The 21,314-nt window shown below is 40.7% G+C and overlaps 1 protein-coding gene across 25 annotated transcripts in view; it reads right to left on the reverse strand.

The window, feature by feature from the left end:
* Positions 1 to 21,314, reverse strand: part of PTPRD (protein tyrosine phosphatase receptor type D) — a 2,083,672-nt gene that overhangs the window by 1,295,515 nt on the left and 766,843 nt on the right. For all 25 annotated transcript variants that reach the window (XM_070431651.1, XM_070431673.1, XM_070431672.1 and 22 more), the window contains one exon: positions 2,677 to 2,715. The gene's annotated coding sequence lies outside the window, so the exon portion shown is untranslated. The remainder of the gene's footprint in view (positions 1 to 2,676; positions 2,716 to 21,314) is intronic.

The following is a 21,314-nucleotide window of genomic DNA, read 5'->3' on the forward strand; positions in this document are numbered from 1 at the left end:
TGAGTTGGAACAGATTGTTGAAATTGCACACATAGATATAAAATTCAGTGAATCAAACACATTATCTTACATAAGTTAAAAATCCGGCAATAAGATTTTTTGTAAATATTTTTAACTTCAATGTGGGAAATGTTAACTCTTCATATTGAAGTAAATTTTTACTGCTGGCATTCAGTTCTAGAGTAAATATATTTTAGCCTGAGAGTTATATGATAATAAAATAGAGCATATTTTAATTTATGTATTATTAACTAGAGGCCTGGTGCACAACATTCATGCACGCAAGGGGGGTGGGCCCTAAGCTCAGCCTACACCCTTTTGGAGTCTGGTAGACCTTGGGGGATGTCTGACCAATGGCTTAGGCCTGCTCCCTGTGCTGTTGGACATTCTTAGCGCTGCTGCGGAGGCGGACCGCTGTGCTTGCCAACCATGAGTCCTGCTTGTGGCTGAGTGGCACTCTCCTGTGGGAGCACACTGAGCACCAGGGGGTAGTTCCTGCATTGAGTGTCTTCCCCCTGGTGGTCAATGTGCGTCATAGCAACCAGTCATTCCTCAGTCTGGTCAATTTGCATATTAGGGTTTTATTATATAGGGCTAGAGGCCCGATGCACGAAATTCGTGCAAGGGGCTCGGCCCTCGCAGCCTCAGCTGCCTCAGTCCTCACAGCCTGGCTGCCTCACGGCCTCATGGCCCCGTGGCCCCACAGCCCCACCCACTGGTCGTTCTGCTGTCTGGTCTAAGTAGGATATTAGCTTTTTATAATATAGGATAGTTTGAAGATTGTCCTTAGTGCTTCAATGCTGTTATGGTTTGAATTTTATATTTATTTTATTTTCTCTATCTTAAACTCTAAAAAGACAATTTTATTGTGTGTCATGTAACTCAGAATTTGTCTTAGAAAGTACTATTAATCATCTTCAATGTTCATGTCATCATTTCCTTTAAAAATAATTGTACACACAATTCTAGATATACATACACAGAAGCAAACAATAAGAGAAATAAAATTTTAGGTTTGCTCTTTAAAAGAATAGTTGAGATCCTAAATAAGTTACTCAATTAAAAATATTTTTGGGGAAACTACTAAATACAGAAAATTATATTAGGTATGTTGCTAAAATCACCACAAGATGACATGGTTATCTTATTTAACAGGCTTGCAAAATTGCTGAGTAGAAAAAACACGCACAACACAAGAACCTTAGAACATGGAATGGTGACTATAAGGCAAAGTGCTTCATGAGGATGAAAATAAAGAATTCAGAGGGAAGAGAAATCAAACTACAATATTTACAACAAAGAAGATTTCCAGTAGAAAATGGGAGGTGGACTTGGCCTTGAGGAGTGAGCAGAAAAGGGGTGGGTATATGGGCAGATCAAGAAAATGACTATTCACAAAAGCAGAAACAGTGACAGCGGGAGCTGTGAAAGGAAAGAACTGAACAACCTGATCAGCTTTGAGTTTTCTTGGTTTGTACTCATGGGATGGACTGAAGTAGCACAGAAAAGTTGTAACAAAAAGACCAGAAGGTATTCGTTGAGAAACCCTGGGAAGCCTTTGGGAGTGAGAGGCAGTGTCCATGCAGAACTCTCACAACTCTCCCATTCTAACACAGCCATTACCAGTTATTAGTAAAGAATGGTGTTTAAGACCACACTCCTACAATCTATCAAGTTGAAATTTCATTTTACTCTTGGCTGGGTAGTCTAGGAAGGGTGACTCTAGAAATCAAGAAGGTTGGGGATTCCCAGATTATACAACACTAAGAATCCAAGCTAGAGTATTCTTTAGAAAATTAAATAAGATAAAATATAAGATAAAATGTGTTTTATAATTTTACATAGTTCAGAAAATAGTAGGATGCCAATATAAGAATTTTAATGTGAGCAATATCACATCTATAATACTACCAACAATAAAAAATGTGTATTAAAATAATAAAAAATAAAAAGCAATTGTTTCTCCTGAAAAAAAAAAAATATGTGGGAGAAAAAAAGGGGGGACTTGGATGGAGTCTACAATGAATACAAAAGCTGTTGTTTGGAAAAATACAATTAAATAGAAAGATTTCTACCTCAACAAGCCTTTTAAAAAATTAAACACTATATTTTCCTTATGCCAATAAAATGTGTACCAGGAGAATACTCAGAATTTTAAGTTTTTATATGGCAAAGAGCAGTGCCTTCAGTGTGTTTCTAATTCTATAAAAGGTACATTATAATACCAACAATGCAGCAATAAAAATCTTTTTTAAAAATCCAGCTATCATACTCAGCTCTTCTGTGGTTTTTATCTTGCTATTGCATTTGATACGTCTTAAAAGAAAATTTTTCAAATTGATGTTTTCTGTACATTACCTGAATAATCCTCTTTCTTATCTCAGACTCTTTCAGTAATTTTTATTTCCTGAAGAAATAAGTGCTACCCTACCCCTCTGTGGAATATTCTCCTGAGCCATGTAGTTGAATCTTCTAGCATCTATATTTATCAGATATATGGGTTCAGATGAAATTGACCCCCTTCAATTGGTCTAATGAGAATCAACCTCAAATGATGGAAATGAGGGAAAAGTTAAGAAAAAAGGATTAAGCCTGAGATAGGAAGAAAGCCATCCTCCCGAGATTCATGGCAAAAGAAGAAAAATATTGGCAATACTAAAGAAAAATGTTTCTTACCAGACTTTCGAAGTCACCAGATGATCCAGGAGTCCAAGCCTAAAATAAATAAATAAATAAATAAATAAATAAATAAATAAATAAAAATTAAATAAATAAACAAACAAACAAACAAACAAGGAAGACAGAGAAAACAAGTTGTTTTAGTTTCCTATTTTAAAAATATATACAATAAAATTTTAAAATTCTATAATATTATTACATTTACAATACTGCAGACTGATGAAAATGCTCTAGGATAATATTTTTAGGTAATTTTTAAAAATTTAAATTGCTTATTTAATCTCATATATATTGTGTCATTAAAATATACATATAGCCTAGCTCCTAAAAATAATTTTCTAATTATTCAGGCAACCATGAAATTATTCATTTTAAATATTTTTTAAATGTGTTTTTATTGATTTTGAGAAAGAGAGAATGGGAGAAGGAGAGGGAGAGGGAGATAGAAACATGGATGAGGGAGAAACATCATCTATTTGCTGCCCTCTGCAGACCCACTACTGGAGCTGGAACAGGCAACCAGGGTTTGTGCCCTAACCAGGAATTGAACTGGGACCTCCTAGTGCACAGGATGATGCCCAAACAACTGAGTCACACAGGCTGGGCTCATTTTAAATATTAAATACTCAAAAGAATAGAGACTGTTATTTTTAATTGTGCTTAAAATCCTCAACTATTTATTACATATATTTAATTCTCTTATGGGCAAGGCAAACCAAAGCTTCATTTTTAAAACCTTTTCTCATTTCTCTGCCTTTGCAGGCTTTTAGACAATAATTAGATTTTGCTTTGATTCATTTTTGAAAAGTAAATTCATGGAAGATATTATAATGCCAGAAATAAAAGAGTTTTAATTTCCAAATTATATTAAAATGCAGACTCTATTTTTAAAAGGTATTTAAAGTTCAAATGAAAGGCAATATCTGGACTGCACATGTCCCTAAGAGAAAACCCAGCACCTGCTATGGGAGGCAAAGGTTTTATCAATGTTGTCTTGTGTAAAGGCAACGGCAAACATTGTGAGGCCTTTTGTAAATATGCCTGCCTGCCTCTGTGTTTGAGCAGAAATATTGAACTTCTGGCATTTGTTATTATAAAATAAAAGAACTTTTTTTAAACTTATGCTGATCACCTTTTCTTTTTGCCTTGGGAATCAAGTTTCAAACTACATATTGTTTGGATATTAAAATACCTTGCATTACTTGAAAGTGAATAGATAATACAATAAATGTGAAGAGGAGTTGGCCCTGTGTGTGTGCTTGTCTGTACATATAAATGTGTCTGCCTCTTATTCTCTGAACATTTAAATTAAGTTTCTGACCAAAATCATATACCACTAATCTAATCTAATAAAAGAAAAACATGGTAATTAGCATACGACCGCTACCCTTTTCATTGGCTAATCAGGGCAATATGCAAATTAACTGCCAACAAAGATGGCGGTTAATTTGCATATGTAGGCACAATGCAGGGAGGCAAAAGGGAAAGCAGGAAGAAGCCCCCTGCCACTGACAGTGATCAGAAACCCAGGGGGGAGCCAAGAGACGGGGGGCAGGGCAAAGGCAGCCCTGGGCCGCCTTTGCCCTGCCCTCCAGCCATGATAGGAGAATCGGGCGCCTTTGCTGCCCTGGCCAGTGATAGCAGGAAGTAGGGGTGGAGCCAGCAATGGGAGCTGGGCACGGGCGAAGCTGGCAGTCCCGGGAGCTAGGGGTCCCTTGCTTGGGCCTAAAGCGGAGCCCGCGATCGCGGGGCTGCTGCAGCTGCGGGTCCCCACTGCCCTGGCTGGACGCCTCGGCCAGAGGTGTCTGGCCTGGGCAGGGGTGGAGCCTGCAACCGCGGGGAGCTGGGGGTCCCCTGCCCAGGCCTGATGCCTCAGCCAGAGGCATCAGGCCTGGGTGGGCGGTGGAGCCGGTGATTGGGGGGATATGAGGGTCCCCTTGCCCACGCCTGAAGCCTGGGTCAGAGGCGTCAGGCTTGGGCAGGGGGTGGAGCAAGCGATCAGAGGGAGATGGGGATCCCCTGCCCAGGCATGATTCCTGGGCCAGAGACATCAGGCCTGGGCAGGGGTCAGAGCCAGTGATCGGGGGGAGATGGGGGTCCCCTGTCCAAGCCTGACACCTCTGGCGGAGGCATCAGGCCTGGGCAAGGGGCCAATCAGGCGATCGGAGAGTGATGGGGTTCGACGCCTCTGGCCAAGGCATCAGGCCTGGGCGAGGGCGGAGCCGGTGATCGAGGGAAGAGGGGGGTCCCCTGCCCAGGCCTGAATCCTGGGCCAGAGGCATCAGGCCTGGGCCAGGGGCGGAGCCAGCAATTGGAGGGGCCTGGGGGTCCCCTGGGCAGGGGGCAGAACCTGTGATCGGGGGGAAATGAGGGTCCCCTGCCCAGGCCTGACGCCTCTGGCAGAGGTAACAGGCCTGGGCAAGGGGCCGATCCTGCGATTGGAGGGTGATGGGGGTCAATGCCTGAGGGCTCCCAGTATGTGAGAGGGGGCAGGCTGGGCTGAGGGACACTCCCCCCCCCCCACCCAGTGCACGAATTTCGTGCACTGGGCCCCTAGTCTTTATAATAAAAGCCCAAGCAACCATTATGACAGAATGACCAGAACGACCAGTTACAATGATGCACACTGACCACCAGGGGGCAGGCACTCAATGCAGGAGTTGCCCCTGATGGTCAGTGCGCTCCCATAGGGGGAGCGCCACTCAGCCAGAAACCAGGCTGGAGAGTGCAGCGGTGGTGGTGGGAGCCTCTCCTGCCTCCACAGCAGCGCTAAGGAGCAATAAGCTGAGTGGTAAGGAGCGAGCAGGTGGGCAGTAAGGAGAGAGGGATCCCGGATTGCAAGAGGGATGTCTGACTGCCGGTGAGGGGTCCCAGACTGTGAGAGGGCGCAGGACAGCCTGAGGGACCCCTCAGTGCACGAATTTCATGCACTGGAACTCTAGTCCTGTATAATAAAAGGCTAATATGCAAATCAACTGAATGGTGGAACAACCAGTAGCTATGTGCTCATTGATTACCAGGGGCAGATGATCAACACAGGATCTGGCCCCTGGTGGTCAGTGCGCTCCCACAGAGGGAGAGCCGCTCTGCCAGAAGCCGGCTCATGGCTGTTGAGCACAGAGGTGGTGGCAGGAGCCTCTCCCACCTCCACAATAGTTGGACATCCCCTGAGGGCTCCCAGCCTGTGAGAGGGCACAGCCTGGGCTGAGGGACTCCCCCAAGTACGTGAATTTCGTGACTGGGCCTCAAGTTGGTAAATAATTTCCCAGAATGAATCTTAAAATTATTTCTCTAGGGCCTTGAATTATTTCAGAACACAAGCAGTTCAGTTGAGAAGAGCAAATACTGAGTTTGTTGTATTAAGTAAGATAGAGCTCTTTGAATTCCCTAGCCTGTCTCCAACAGTGTAAGTGGATGTTTTACCTCCTGGAAGCCTCTGTCTCTGGATCTTAGTTCTGTTCTTTAGAGCCACAGAGAATGTCTGATATATTTCCTTTTCTTTTCTTTTCATAATTTGTGTTACTTTTTCTGTTATGAGTTATAAACCACACAAAAAACTTGCAAAAGTACCAATGTTTATAGCTTAATAAACTGCCTAAACGTGAATGTATATATATAATCACCACTTAGATAAAAAACTAGAAAAACATGACTAACACATAGAAGTCCACAGCTTTTGTTCACACATATGCAGAGCATATATAAGCACATATATGTACATATGCACACATATATATACATACACAGATATACACACCATATTAACACACAGCATAGAAGTAAACATGTATTGTACATGCATGCAAAGTTTGAATCCACTTGATTACTCCTTGTGTGCTATGCTAAAGTACAAGTTCAAATAAAAATACAAACCATCTGAAGCAACACAGTTGCATATTCAGGGATCTGTGTGATTGCAGCATTAATGCCACACATTCATCATACTTTGTGTGGTGTTCTGACTATGTATCACCAGAGAATGATAACTCTGAACATATCATGTAATGTCATCCTATATAAAAAAAGCCTAATATGCTAAGTGTCTGGCTGTCCAGTCGTCCATTCAACCAAGCAAATCATAACATGCTAATGATATGCTAAGGCCCCTCAACTGCTCGCTATGATGTGCACTGACCACCGGGGGGGCAGACAGTCAACTGGTTGACCAGTCATTATGATGTGCATTGACCATCAGGGTGCAGATGCTACAACTGGTAGGTTAGCTTGCTGCTGGGGTCCGGCCAATCAGGACTGAGTGAGACCTGCTGGACATGCCGTGGAGCCCTCCTGCGGTCTCTCCCTGGCTGGTCAACCTCCTGCATCCTTCCCTGGCCCCGATTGTGCACCGGCTGAGCCCCTCAGCCTGGCCTGCACCCTCTCACAATCTGGGACCCCTTGGGGTATGTCGGTGAGCCAGTTTTGGCCCAATCCCACAGGCCAGGCTGAGGGACCCCCCACTGGTGCACGAATTTGTGCACCAGGTCTCTAGTTAAATATATTTGTCTATGCTTTCATGGAAGATTTTTTGGTCTTCCTTATTTTACCTTACCTTTGAACTTACATAATTGGAATTATACACTTATTTTTTTCTGCATCTAGTTTCTTTCCCTTATTATTATGTTTGTGAGATTCATCTGTCTGGTGGCTTATAACTATAATTAATTTTCACTACTCTTTAATAATCCACAAATGAATATTACACAGCTTATACAGTCAATCCTCTATTGACAGATATATGGATTATTTCTACTTTTTGCTATTATAAATAATTCTACTATGAACATCCTTTTATGCATGAATCTGGGAGAAAATTGCTAGATCAAATAATGTGCCTTTGTTCTATTTTAGCAGATATTGTTAATGTGATGTGAGAATTGCCACTGTTGCACAAATTCACCAGAAAATATTTTTACCCTGCTTAATTGTAGTCATCAGTTTACTGTGCAGTGAAATATAATTATACTTTTTATTTATATTTCCTAATTAATGAGTTTTATTATATTTTATATATTTGTCATTTATATATGTTAATTTAAGAACATACTTTTCAATTTTCTTGTCTATGTTCTGAGGTTTATTTTCTCTAGATTGATTTGTGGAAATGCTTTGTGTATTCTAGATAAGGGCCCTTTGCTGTTTATAGGTGATGAAAATATACTTCCCACTCCACAGCTAAAACTTGTACTTGCTTAGTGTGCCTTTTGCTGCAAATTTATTTTTAATTTCACTGTAGTCAAATTTAACCACTTCTTTATTTTTATGTCCTTTTTGCTATACAAATGATCGTATATATTCTTCTCTATTTTCTTCTAAAAACTTTGTTATGTTAAGATGTGTTTGCCTCTCACATCTAATCAAACTACTTGAAATTTATGTTTTGCTTAGTGTGAGTTGGGTTATAATTTCATTATTATCCAAATTGACTCAACAAAATTTATTGAAAATATCTCAACTTTGCTCACTGCTCTACAATGATGGAATTGTCATAAAATAAGTACCCATGGATACTTGGCTCTGTTTCTAGATGTGACTGCATTTATTTTAACTATCTGTCTATATCACACTACCTTACATTAAGTCATTTCATAAAATACCTTGGTAACTGATAGAGCACGCCCTTCTACCTTACCTTTTCTTCATTAAGAGTTTTACCTTTTCTAAAAAATATATTTTCACATAACATAAAGATCACTGTTTTAAATTATAAAATTTAGTGCTTTATAGTATGTTGACAATTTTGTATAAATATTACCACTAATTTTAGAACATTACTAATATCACAAGTTATTGTTAGCAATCCATCCTATTCTCCTTGATCAACTCTTCCTCTGGTGACCTCTATAATGCCTCTATGGATGTGCCCACTGGGACATTTCATTAAAATAAAATCACACTATTTGTGGAGTTTGTATCTGGCTTGTTTAACTGAGCATGTTCAAGGTCAATCTATGTTGCAGAACGTAACAGTATTTCTTTTTTATAGCTGAATAAAACATTTTCTTTATCTAATTATTATCACAGGGCTTTTTATTGTTTTAACTTTTTAACTATTATGAACAACTAGAGGCCCAGTGCACAAAATTCGTGCATGGAGGGTGGTGGGGTATGTGTGTCCCTCAGCCCAGCTTGCCTGACTGCCTGCCTGATTACCCCTAACCACTTCTGCCTGCCAGCCTGATCATCCCATAACCACTCCCCTGCCAGCCTGATCTATGCCTATCTGTACCCCTGCCAGCCCGATTGCCCCCAACTGTCCTTCCCTGCAGGCCTGCCCCCCCCCACAACAGTCCTCCCCTGATGGTCTGGTCACCCCTAACTGCTCTCCCTTTCAGGCCTGGTTGCCCCCAAATGCCCTCCCCTGCAGGCCTTGGCCCCCCCAGCTGCCCTCCCCTGCAGGCCTCGTCACCTCCAACTGCCCTCCCCTGCAGGCCTGATTGCCCCCAATAGCCCTCCCCTACAGGCTTGGTCAACCCTAACTGCTCTCCCCTGCAGACCTGGTCCCCTCAACTTCTCTCCCCTACAGGCCTCATCACCCCCAACTGCCCTCCCCTGCAGGCCTGATTGCCCCAACTGCCCTCCCATACAGGCCTGGTCTCCCCCAACTGCCCTCCCCTGCTGGCCATCTTGTGTCCACATTAAGGCGGCCATCTTGTGTGTTGGAGTGATGGTCAATTTGCATATTACCTCTTTATTAGATAGGATGCTGGTGGAAATTTATATAATTTTTTTGTGGGAAAAAATGTTTTTAGTACTTTGGGGTATATATTTAAGGGTAGAATTTAATAGTACAAACTATTTCCCATAGTGAGTACACCATTTTACATTCCTACCAGGAATGAATGAGGGTTATAATTTCTTCACACCCACACCAGCATTTATTTGCCATGTTTTTTAAAAAAAGCTATGATTATTACAGCCAGTGAGTATAATTTCATTTTTCAAATTTAAAAAATTTAATTATAGTCTACATAAAATGTTCTATTAGTTGCAGGTGTACAACACAGTGATTTGACATTTATATAACTTATGAAGTGACCACCCAGAAAATACAAGGACCCATCTGACACCATACATAGTTATTACAATGCTAGAGGCCCGATGCATGAAATTCATGTAAGAGTAGGCCTTCCTTCCCCCAGCTGTCAGCACTGACTTCACTTTGGCACCCGGGACCGGGAATTTCCTCGCAGCCCCAGCTTCATCTGGAAGGTCGTCCGGAAGGATGTCCGGTCTAATTAGCATGTTATGCTGTTATTATTATAGATTAACTCAAATCTCTGTATTATACTTTACATCCTCTTGACTATTTTTATAACTGTCAGTTTGTACTTCTTAATCCCTTCACCTTTTCCAATCATTCCCCGCAACTCCCCTCCCATCTGGTGAAAATAAATTTGTTCTCTGTATCTATGAGTTTTTTTCTCATTGTGGTTTTGAATGGCATTTCCTAATGACCAATGATGTGAAGAATTTTTTTGTGTGATTATTGTCAATTACTACATTATCTGGAGAAATATCTATTTGAGTCCTTCATCCACTTTTTCTTTGGGTTGTCTTTTCTATTGTTGAGTTCTTACTACTCATTGTATAATCTGGATATTAATTCCATATAAGATATATTATTTTCAAACATTTTCTCCCATTTCATGTGCTGTCTTTTTATTCTATTGCTTTGTTTACTTATTTCAATAATGTAGTAAAATTCTCTATGTAGAGGTTTTACATCTTTCAATAAATTCAGTTCTATTTTATATTTTTATGATAATAAACAGAATTTCTATTTTCTATTTATCATTTATACAAATAAATATATTTTCTATTGGTTTCATATTGAGCAAACTTGATAATATACATTAATATATTATATATACATATATTTGCAAGAGTGAATAGATGTGGTGACACTGGGCATCCTTCAATTGATCTAAAAGAAAAACTTCACTATTAAGTCCAATATTTGATGTGGGTGTTTGTTAAATGTCATTTACTATAATGAGAAATATTATTCCTATTTCTATTTAACTAAGAGTTTAAGCCATACATTTTTACTATTAATTACTTAAATAGGTATGTGATTATTTAGTTTTTCTTATTCTTTCTCATAAGTTTTAAGTTATATTTTACTAGAAATTTATTTTGTTCAAAATTTTTATTTTTAAAAAAGTAATTTTCAACATCTTCTCAATATCCTTTTACTATCTTCTGGATTTTTATAGATTTAACTTTTTATTTCTGATATTATTATTGACATCTCTCTTTGTTTTACTTGGTCAGGCACATCAATATCTTCCAATGTGATTAGTTGTTCCAAAGAAATAATTTTGGTTTTCTTGATTCTCTTTATCATATGTTTGGTATAATATACAATATAATATTTTTTCTTTATATTACTCCTGATTTTTAATTTTTCTTCTTCTGTATTTGAATTAAATGTGTTGTTTAATACCAAGTTCTTGAGATCGATGCTAATAACTGAATTTCTGCCTCATTCTTTTCCTATATGTATATTTACAATATACTTCACTCTAACATTGGCTTTAGTTTTGTTACAAAATATTTTAGCTTTTATTCATTTATAAATATATTTTAACTCAAGAAGTATTCCAAAAATGTCAATTTTAATTTTCCTAATAGCTGGGCATTTTCTAGTCCAAATTAATTTGTGCACAAAGTACTCATCACTCTACAATATATTGAAACTTGTTTTATGACTCAGCATCTGGTCAATTTTTCCAAATGTTCTATGTGAACTTGAAAATAATATATATTCTGCAATTGTGTGCATTGCCTTATACAAATAAATTATACTGGATGTGTTAATCGTGTTGTTGTTTTTTTCCAGATATTGGAATATACCTGTTATAATCTCCCACTATGATTTTGAATTTATTTTTCCCTTTTAGGTCCATCATGTCATTTGTATATATTGGGCTATATGAAAAAATACATACAAATGTAGATTTTTATATCTTGCTGTTCAATAGAAACTGTATCTTAAGAAGTAGTTACATTTTATCTCTAACACTACTTTTGTTTCTAACTTGATTTTATTTGAAATTAATAGAAATGTACCAGCATTTACATCAGCTTTTCTCAATACAAGAGCTAATAACATTAGTGATAGAAATGCATGTTTAAGTATATATACAGGCCAATCATCTCACTATGGAAGTAGCCAAATCTTCTAGGGAAAGGCAAAGAAGACTTTAACTTGGGTAAGTACATATTCCAAACAAGAAAAATGCCATATGCAACAACATGGATGGCGATACATTCTGTGTAGCTAGGGTTTGGAGTCTGTGGTAGAAAGCGATATGACCAGTATTTGAAGACAATTTTAGAACAGATTTGAAAGTTTTGATAATGGCAAAACTTTGGTAACTTGTTAGCTATATGAAGACAAAGCAGATGTTATTATGGAGTGTAGTGATGCTGCCCTTAATTAAAATGAAAAAATCTAAGGAGGTGATAGACAAATATGAGAAGTGTTATAGAATCCTGCATTTTTTCTAGTTGGGTAGTTCTCCATCTAAAATTCAGGAGAATATTTTAAATTTAAGATACCGATTTGAGATGTATTAGTGTTTTAGTGAAGGAAAGAAAAAGACATGGAGGAAAAAGACACCAAAGTGATGACCAATAATTAATACTTAGGGGAACATCAACATTTCTGGAACATGTCTCAAAAATGTAAAAGGGAAAATTGGCCAAGAAATTAAATAGGGAAGCCCAGGGAGATTTTACTCGGACCAGGCCATGGCTCTGATCCCACCTAAGCTGGGGGTGGGGGTGGGGATGGGGAGTGAGGGGTGGAGGGGTGGTGTGTGCGTGCGTGTGTGTGTGTGTGTGTGTGTGTAAAGGGGTACACATGGGGTGAGCCTGGAGCAGGAATAGGTTGAGGAGTGGTCAAAAACCAGGTGGGCCTGTCATGTGCACACCCCGGGTCAAGGCTGGCTGGGTGGACATGGAGTGTGGGCGGCACCTCTGCCCAAGGACTATCCTGAGCCCTGAAGGTGACTCTCACTTCCCCTTGGTAGAGGTCTGTGCAGACACAGGGCTGGGCCTGATCCGGGAGCAGAAGGTCCAGGGGGCAGAAGCAGCAGTGATTAGGGCCGGGCTTGAGGCCTCCTGACCAGCTGCCGGTCACTGTCATTGCAGAGCTCAAACTGGGTCAAGGTGGAGCAGCAGCTGGTGGAGGAGGACCCCGCCCCATCTCCAGCAATGAGGGGCCGGTGAGCCACACCACTGAGGGCCAGGGCAGGCCTGAAGTGAGTGTGGCCACCTGGGGGTCCGGGGAACCAGGGCCCGTGGGTAGAACAAGAAGGCCTCCAACCCTGAAGCAGGCCAGGTTAGACAGGCAGCTCAAAGTTTTCAACTGCATCCTTGAGCATGGTGCTTATATTAAACCGAGCCTGATGACCTGGAGCCCAAGGAGGCAGAGCCCAAGGGTTAAGAAGGTGGGGGAAGTGGGGGTGATTGGTGTCAGACACACAGGGAGCACCCCCAGATGCTGGCCAGGAGCAAAGACCAGCCTCAGACTACCCATGTGCTAGACTGCCTGCCTGGGCCCGCATCCTGTGGTGGGTCCTGGGCTGTGGTTTTCTGTCTTTGGAGGGCATGTGGAAATTCGGGCACGTGGAAATGCAGGCACATGGGTGATGTTTTCTTCTCTCATGACTCCAGCACCAGCCCAGGAGGTAGAGGCAGCTCCTTCTGTAACTCCTGAAGTCCATCCTGAGGAGCAGGATGCAGAGCTGGAGGCGTGTCCTCCTCCAGAGCTTTCACCACCTCCAGCAGCCTCTCCAGTTGTGGTTATGGAGCCAGGGCTGGCCCCAGACGAAACTGAGGCCCCACCACCGCTGGATGAAGAACCAGGGAGCAGGCCTAAGCCGCAGTCAGACATCCTTAGCTCTGCCAGGGAGGTAGGAGAGCCTCCCACCACCATGGCTCTGCTCACCAGCTGTGAACCCGGCTTGTGGTGGAGCAGTGCTTCCCCTGTGGGAGTGCACTGACCACCAGGGGGCAGCTCCTGCATTGAGCATCTGCCCCCTGGTGGTCAGTGCGTGTCACCGCTATTGGTCGTTTCCACCATTCAGTCGATATGCATATCACCCTTTGTTATATAGGATTGCATTTAACTAATCAATAGAAGTAGCGTTTGTGTTTTAGATGATGCCATTCCTGAGCATGAAGTACATCATGATGCTGTGCTAACATCACCACTGTCTAGTAGCAGAATGTCCAATCACCCCAAAATGAATCCTGCATCAAAAGTACTCACTCCCCACTCCTCCGGCCCCTAATCTGCTTTCTGTCTCCACTCCTTTATCTATTTTTGACTTTCCCTAGAAATGGAATCCTATAATAGTTGTCTTTTTGTGTCTGCTCACATATTTTTGTTTTTATCTGACATGGCATTTTGTTATTTAAAAGGGAAATCCCAGGAGGATTAGAGATCAGATGTAAGAAAAGAAGCCCTGTTAGTAAGTGTGTGCATCCTCTCGCGGTAGAGGCCTCTGTGCTGTGTGACCCCGGGGCCAGAAGCTAGTCAGACAACAGCTGGCTCTTCCTGAGCCCCCCCAAAAGGAGAAAATTACAGAAATCTGGAAAGACAAATCACAAGCTACAAAGCATTCCTCACAACCCAAGGTCAGAGAAACGTGTAACATCCCTGTGTGCAGAAAATTCTCCAAAGCTGTTGTTTTCTACAGGAACAAAGGGCAAACACATGCACTTCCAACATGAGAGGCAGTGGAGAGTCCTCTACATGGCAGAGATGCCCCACCCCCGATGGGGACACACTCACTGTCAACACTGGGGAGAGAGCACTGTCACCTTCAGACTGGCAGGCTGCTTGTCTGGTGGGGACCAGCCCTGGGGACAAAAGTCAGGCAGCAGAGACCCCGGCAGATCCCCTGGAGAGAACAGTGTGCAGGGCCTGCCAAAGTCCCACAGGGGCACACCTGCACTGGCAGGGCTCCCCCTAGGAGGTTGCCACACAGAAATCCTTGCACAATTGTTCAGAGATGTTTTTTCAAGACCAAGACTACCCGTCAGAGCCCTGATGAAATAGCTGGGAATTGGAAAGAACACTATTGTCCGTGGGGAGGGGTGGGATTAACCAATCCTGGTCCACGTGGATGAGGGAAGTGGGTGCAGGGGTCTCTACATGCCAACAGATAAAGGCCTCAGGGGTCCTTTCACATGAGAGACATGGACCAATGAATCTGCATCCAGGATCCCTCCTGTTAGACCCACACATGTGATTTCAACAGGCAGACACGTATACGTGGGAATGAGTCTGCCTGTGACAGAGACAGACAAACAGAATGAGAGAGGTGGAGCCTGAGAGATCCCCACCAAGCCACTCATGACAGTCACCTCTGGGGTGGGACTTGCAAATCTCTTTTCTTCTCCTTGGGGTGATATCTAAATTTTTTATAATGCATGTATGACTGATAGTTCTAAAATATTAAAGTCATATTTTAAATGTCACTCATCTATCACTCATCTATGGAGTAAAGAACATTAGTTTATATTTTTAAAGGATTTCTGACAAGAAAAACAAAGGTTTATTCTAGTTCAATAGTGAATTCTAAAGTAAGTCAGAATCAAGTAAAAATCAAAGTCCCTCCAGTGTGGAGAGCCCTGACAGGGGTGCTCACCATTCACATCCTTTGTGTGTGTGTGCACGTGTCATCATGTGCACATGTGTGTACCTGTCACCAAGCTCAAGCATGCATGTGTGGGTGCCTATGTTCATTTGTGTGTGTGTATGTGTGTGTGTGTGTGTGTGTTGTCTGGGTGTATGTGTGTGTGTGGGGGGGGTCTGGGTGTATGTGTGTATAATTGTGGGTGTTGGGAGGGGAAGATCCTGGGGTATGTGCCCTCCAGTAACCTAATTTCCCAGGGGTGGACCCTGCCAGTCAGTTCTCTCTCGCCTTGACATTGTCTGCTCCCACATCAGAATTTCCGAAGCCCCAGCTTTGGAAAATGAACCATTTCTTATTTTTCACTCATCATCGAGCTAAAGGGAATAACTGCATCCACAAATCTTTATTTGTTCAGGATGGGGTCTCTAGAAGCGGAGATTCTCGGTCTAAGGGAAACATGATTGTAAGGTGTCGGGGGCAGTTCCCTACATCTGAGCTCACTTGTCCACTTTGAGCCTTGTTTGGGAAAGCAGGGGTGAGGAGACCTGGGGCTGAGACCTCAAGGAGGTACGGAGGAGACAGGGCTGGGAGTGGAGAAGATGGAGGTACCTGGGAGTGACACACGCAGCTGGACGGTTCCAACCATCCTGCCTGGGCTCTGCCCCCTGCCCTGCCCACCAACACTGCCCCGAGCCCACACCAGCCCCACCCTGCTCCATAACTAACCTGAGCTGGCAGCCTGAACCTGCCATCCAGGACACTGGAGGGTGAGGCCTGTACATTCTGGCCTGCTCCCTCTCCCTGTAAGCACAGAGCTCCTCCCTTTCTTTCAGCAAAACAGATATAAGGAGGCTCAGGGATCACTGGGGATGTGCTCAATCCAGGTGAAGTTCTGTTACAACAGCAGGACCCACTGGAGCTTGTGTGAGCAGAAGGAACTTTACAAGGGGCCTCATGGAAGATGTCAGAAGGTCAGAGCAGCTAAAACATAGAGATCCTCCAGCACACATCAGAGATCCCCCATCCTGTGCCAGCCCAGCCCACTCACCCAGCACATCCAGCTTCTGTGAGTGGGGCTCTGCTCAGTGGGGATAAGGGAGAAAGCCCTCATCTCATTCAAAGTGGGGCCAGGTGAAAACCACTTGGTCTGAGGCTGCCAGGTGAGGCCATGGTCAGCTACATATCTTTCATCTGCCCAGAAATGCAACCCACACCCCTGAGCAGAAAACACGGGTCCTCTAGTTGGGGAGCCACCAAGCTCTTCCTGGAGGGAGAGAGAGAAGCCCCTGATAATAGAAAGAGCAGGAGAGAGAGAGACAGGAGGACATTTATGCGGATGCCAGCATTCTAACTGATTTTAAGATAAGCCACAGACTTCGATAAACTGTTTTCAAAACAGAGATCTAATAAATTATATATATATATATTATATTAAAAATCCTTTTAATCCTCAACATTAAGGAAACAAGCAAAGCAACCCAATTAAAAAAATGGACATACACTCTGAGAGGTATGCGGTTGCCCTGTGAGGCCATCGTCAGCTAACATATCTTGGAGTCTAGACAGATGCCGCACCACAGAAGAAACACAGATGGCGAAGGATGTATGATGGTGATGAAGTAGATAGAAGTTACCTCTCTAGGCCCAAATGCAAATGAAAACTAATTTATAGAAAAATCAATCTGAATAACCAAATGGAGACTAGCTGAACAGAAGTCTCATAACCAGTGGTTACAGAAGAAGTCACACCCAGACTGGTAGGAAAGACCGAGATGCAAAAAGGGTTGGCCCTGCACCCTAGTGTTAAAGGGTCTTCTGTAAGAAGAAGAAAAAGGGCAACATAGTTATAAAGAATAAAATTGCAATAAATGTGTGCCCATCAATGGTCCCTTTAAATGTAAATGGCTTAAATGCTCCAATCAAAAGGCATAGACTAGCTGAATGGATAAGAAAATAAGACCCTTTTATAGGCTATCTTGACCCACCTCAGAATAAAAGACACAAACTAAACGTAAAGGGATGGAAAAAGGTATCTTATGAAAATGGAAATTAAATAAAAAAGCTGGGATAGCAATTTATATATCAGAGAAAAGACTTTAAAACAAAGGCTACTATAAGATATAAAGAATGATACTACATAATGATAAAAATATATAAAGCAAATCTTGATGGACATAGAGGGAGAGATTTATGATAATACACTCACACTAGGAGATTTTAACACGCCATTGACATCAATGTAGATCTCCCAGACAGAAAATCAATATGGAAACAGCAGCCTTACATGACACACTAGATCAGATGGATTTAATAGGTATCATCAGTACTTTATTCTTAAATCAATAATTATTATTTTGCTAGAATAATATGATTTCGTATGACACAATAGACCAGATAGACTAAATAAATATTTTCAGAGTATTTCACCCAAAGCAGCCTAATATACATTCTTTCCATTGCACATGGAACAATTTCTAGGCTAGACCACATGTGAGGACACAAAACAAGTCTCAATGATTTTAAGATTGAAATCCTTTCAAGTATCTTCTTTGACCACAGCAGTATGGAACTAGAAATCAGTAACAAGAAACAGCTAGAGAGCACATAAACATATGGAGGCAAAATAACATGTTACTAAACTATAAATGAGTTAACAATGAGATCAAGAAAGAAGTCAAAAGATATCTTGAGATAAATGAAAATGAAAAGAAAACAACACAAAAACTGTGGGACTCAGAGAAAAGCAGTCCTAAGCGGGAAATTCAGAGCAATATAGGCCTACCTCAAGAACCAAGAAAAATTTCAAATAAACAATCCAACTTTACACATAAAGGAACTAGGAAAAGAACAACAAACAAAGTCCAATGAAGGTAGAAGGAAGGAAATAAAGATCAGAACAGAAATACATAAAACAAAATTTTTAAAAAATTACAAAAATTCAATGAATCCAAGAACTGATTCTTTGATAAAGTGGTTGAGCATAGAACTATGAACCAGGAGGTCATGGTTCAATTTCTGGTTAGGGCACATGCCAGAGTTGTGGGCTCGATCCCCAGAATATATATCATTTGTATGCAATTCTAATGCAGGCCTGGAACACTATCTAAATATCAGAAATCAACAATAAGCCTTTTCTTAGAGCTGACTTCCATAATAATAAGCTGTCTAAAAGTCATGTAAAATAGTTTTGATTAAAACATTTTTAATGTCAAATGAAAGTGAATTTGTAAAGTGCATTTAACATGGAAAGTAATTCTTTAAAATTATACCATAGGATTAACCAAAATAATCTCAAACTAAATTTTAGACATTTCATATGAACCAAAAATTATCATGTGTGTACTTTTCTTGAGCAATTAGTTTAACTTGGGATGCATTGTAAAAATAAAACAGCTTTTTGTCATGTTCTCTGCTAATTATGAACTTATTTTTCATGATGAACTCGGTAATTCTGATTACTTTTTTTATATATATTTAAGCTGCTTCCTAGAACTAAAATGAAGACTTTGGAACCACCTGGAGTGATGAGTAGAGCAAAAATAATTTCTTTCTTTCTTCCACTAAAATTACTCACCTAAGGAAATCAAAATTTGTAAAACATCACTCTATTCAATTTTTCTATATTTGATCACCATTGCCACTCAAATTATGTTGGATGGATCTAGCTGCCCAGACAATCTGGATAAAAAACTATATACAGTCCTGGAGAATATGCACAGATGGTAAGTTGAAGTAATACGGCCCAGTGAAAAAGGGTATCCCTTCAGCTAGAGTATATTTCTCCTATTGCCCCATAAGGCCAGGAAAAATGAATGATTCCTTCAGCTATATTGCCATAATTTTCATTTGTTTACATATCACAAATTCTCTAAGAAGATTGTAGCTGTTTCACTCTCCTGCACAAACTTTCTAAAGATTCTAAACTCAAGAGCAGGTTGTCTGATATTGTTCATAATGCTAACCATCTACATATCTTTGTATGCTTTGGCCCTCTGCCTATTTTTTTGTGGGCTCAATTTCTTCTTCGCCTTTGTACTCTAGCCATACTGGACTTTTTCAATTCCTAATATTCACTCTGTTCTTGTCCCTTGCATGGGTGTGGTTAGGTGGCTAAATGCTAGAACAGTTCTCCAGGTTTTGTTCCTCTGAACTGCATTCAGGGGGAAAAAAACTATAGTCCAGAAAACTTATTTATTCATATGGATTAGATGTAAGCTCAAATCATTCTCTGACACTTAATCTAAGGTATACAATAACTTTAAATTTGCTATCCAAGGGCAGAAAAAATTTCAATCACAATATAATGGGCTTTAGTAAACAAATGAAAAAAAAAAGGAGACCCTTTATTATAAAGAAAATAAGCCATCATCTTTGGTTGAGATAGAAAGAAAACTAAGTAAACTTTGAAAATTAAAACAAAAAGTTTGTATTAATACTCTGTTTTAAGATACTAAGTTTGCTTAGGAAACCCAAGAAAAACTTCACAATGCTTTTAAAAATGTGCTTCAGTCTGACCATCAGATGGGACTATAAAAGAAAAAAAAAAAGAAAGATAGCCTGACCTAGCTGAAGAGAGAGATTATTCTTAAGAGATAGGTTGAGGTCTTAAAAGGTAAGCTAAAGTATCTGAAATTAAAGAGAAGACATGCCCAAATCAAATATTTCTTTGGAAGGGTTTTATGGGAGAAAAAAGGTTTTAATTGTTATTATATCAGAAGTTTATTTATACCCAAAGAAATCTAACAAAAGAAGGGAGGTCCGGTTGCAAAAAGAGATTAAACTATCTTTTCTTGGAGATCTATTGAGAGTATATCTTCAGGTAGAAGCAATAATTAGCACTATTGGGTAACTACCTTTTCAAGACTGAGATCATTAAACCACATCACATTTGAAAATCTGGACAGAATTGAGAAGAAAACACCAGCAAGATCAGTGTAGAATATTTATAATTTTATAACATGAGAGTTTCATGAATTGGTGTTCACTAAATTGGCATAAATTTATAATAGACTGAGGTACAAGTGTTGCTTAGCCATTAGGGATTCTGTTTAACAAGCTGGATGAAAGAGAAGGCACAGAAAAGATGTAACACAGTAAACAAGAACCCAGCAGGCAGTAATATCTCCAGTCCAGGTCTGAGTCATGTGCTCTACAGAGATGTACCTCTTGGACAGGATTATTCAACTTCAGATGGTGAAGTTAAACAAGGTATGATTGCAAGTACTTCCTTTTGAAAGATGCAGTTCTCATGTATTTTTTAAATGCCCAAAGGCAAAACCCAAAACGTATACTCCCAAAACAAATGCCTGGACCACAAAGGAAAGCAGAAGAAAAAGAAACAGAATATTCTGAACCTGCAAACAGTACCAGCCCTGTATGTGTTAGAAAAAGTGAGCAGGTTGAACAGTTAAAAACTCAGCTGATCTTCCTAGAAACCTGTAATAGAACCACAAGGAAAGTGAACCGTCTTGGCATCTGCATTGCTACAGAGAAAGATATTAGAGACATAACAAAGTGTCTGGTGTCTCTAAAGGAGCAGACATTTTTCAAGGCCTAGAAAAGAGGAAGAGACGTCCTGGAGAGTGGCTCCTGGCAGAGGTATTGGGCTTTATCAGACCACGGGGTCACATGCTTCAGGACTATCAACAGCTTCAGATCAAGTAGATTTTTCAGATAAAACACATGTAAATTGAACGATGAACCCTTCCCCCAAAATAGCACATTTAATTAAATTTAAGTATCTGATATCTAGAGTTAGTGGTAGCAGTTGGGGCATCACAGAACTTGATATGCCTGCTGACAAGAGACTGTGGGAGACTTGTCATAGACAGAATCAACACTCATTACAGCACTGGGACTCTAGGGACCCAGGGCTCCAGTGAGAAATGAACATTAAAATGTTTTGAATATACTATTTTGGAAAAAAGGCACCACGGTTTACAACTGGTGACTAAGTCTGCCATCTTTACAAGTTTCTAAATT

This window comes from Myotis yumanensis, unplaced genomic scaffold, assembly GCF_028538775.1.
Source record: "Myotis yumanensis isolate MYYU_CA2020_CCGP unplaced genomic scaffold, mMyoYum1.0.hap1 SCAF_12, whole genome shotgun sequence".
In the NCBI taxonomy this organism is placed as follows: Eukaryota; Metazoa; Chordata; class Mammalia; order Chiroptera; family Vespertilionidae; genus Myotis; species Myotis yumanensis.